The sequence below is a fragment of the Branchiostoma floridae genome, chromosome 1 (genome assembly GCF_000003815.2).
Source record: "Branchiostoma floridae strain S238N-H82 chromosome 1, Bfl_VNyyK, whole genome shotgun sequence".
In the NCBI taxonomy this organism is placed as follows: Eukaryota; Metazoa; Chordata; class Leptocardii; order Amphioxiformes; family Branchiostomatidae; genus Branchiostoma; species Branchiostoma floridae.
In genome coordinates, this window is record NC_049979.1 from 13419330 (window position 1) to 13420764 (window position 1435).

The 1435-nt window shown below is 43.8% G+C and overlaps 1 protein-coding gene across 1 annotated transcript in view; it reads left to right on the top strand.

Annotated features, from left to right (window-relative positions):
- The first annotated feature begins 598 nt into the window (after nt 1-598).
- Nucleotides 599-1435, top strand: part of LOC118415330 (lysocardiolipin acyltransferase 1-like) — a 7720-nt gene continuing 6883 nt past the window's right edge. The window contains exon 1 of the mRNA XM_035819840.1: nt 599-864. The gene's annotated coding sequence lies outside the window, so the exon portion shown is untranslated. The remainder of the gene's footprint in view (nt 865-1435) is intronic.

Consider the following 1435-nt stretch of genomic DNA (forward strand, 5'->3'; position numbering starts at 1 on the left):
ATTTGAATGACATTTCTCCAGACCTACCTTGCGACGGCTCGTGCCATGCCCGGCGCTCGAAATCGTCACAGGAAATACGTTGGGGGCGTCGTCGCCCTCAAAACCATGTGAAGTTCTAATAGAAAGGCTATTAAACTTAGCTTAGTCTGCCAGCAAATTTTGCCCATCAAAATTTAGGAAAGATCGTTTCAGATAGTCAAGATTTCTAAATTTTCCCGGGGGAGCATGCCCCCGGACCCCCAAGGATGATATAGTTCGCCCTCCCCATACTGAGAAATTTTCTGCAGCCGCCTCTGTCGTGTGATTCCATGTTCGCACGAAGTTTAAGAAAACTATAGAAACTAAAATTGGTATAAATATCAAACCTTTGGAAACGGTTACCATTGACGACAAAATTCACGACAAACTTTAACGTTACCTATCAAATAAAACTTGTTTAAAAATAGACTTATTTCATATGTACAAACTGACCAAAAATAAACTTCAGAATCTTAACATCCAAACTGAGACGAAGTTTGTCTTTGCATGTAACGTTAACGTTACTTTCCGAAGGGAAACACACTGATAGACGTTATAATAAGTGCCTCTCCCTGAAGGTGCGCGTTTTTCTATAAAACTAGCGTTGTTTTAAACGGCACCACCTTTCGTATAAATATAACGTTATCTGTCCCGTTACACAAAGGGGATTTTATATATTGATAAACCTCCTTGGTACCTGTTTGTTGGTTGAGAGATTCCACCTTACTTCCCCCAGCATGCCCTACGCGGGGTAACCTTTAACCCCACCCAACGGTCCCAACAGTGCGGAAGTGCCCCAGCCTGCAGCTGCAGCGCTGTGTTTGGTTCACACATCACGTTCTCAAGGTTTGTATTCAGATATCTTCTCGTATCTGCCCCGGTTAGTGATCTGGAGATTTGTACTAGCTCTGTGTGTATGCGGCGTTGTTAAGATATTAGTGTGCACGTTTTTGAAAGGGGCTTAAAACGGGGAGGGTGTGTGCAGGTGCTGCACTGCGGGTGATATGCATGAGAAGATTTATATATGGTAATTTCTAACGGGCCCCGAGGAATCGCCATTCTGACCGGATAGCTTAAAAAACACTTAAACCAAAAGCACGACGGGCAGCAGTGCCTAACGTCGCACGAATTGTATCTGTCTTCCCGTGCATGAATCAGTGCCTTTGATTTCCACGAGATTCGCGGCCAGAGATTCGCGGCCCGTGCACTGATGCATGTTGGAAACAAAGGAGAAAATATGTAGAATGCATACATTTCCGCAAGCACAAACGCGTGTTGAATAAATCGCACAGCGTTAGCAGCCACATGGTAACATATGTTATGTACCTAAAAAGCATCTCCTTGGCATGTGACTGGTAACGTTACATGTCACATCATAGAGTCGTAGATAGATAGAACTCAGTGACATATGTTACTA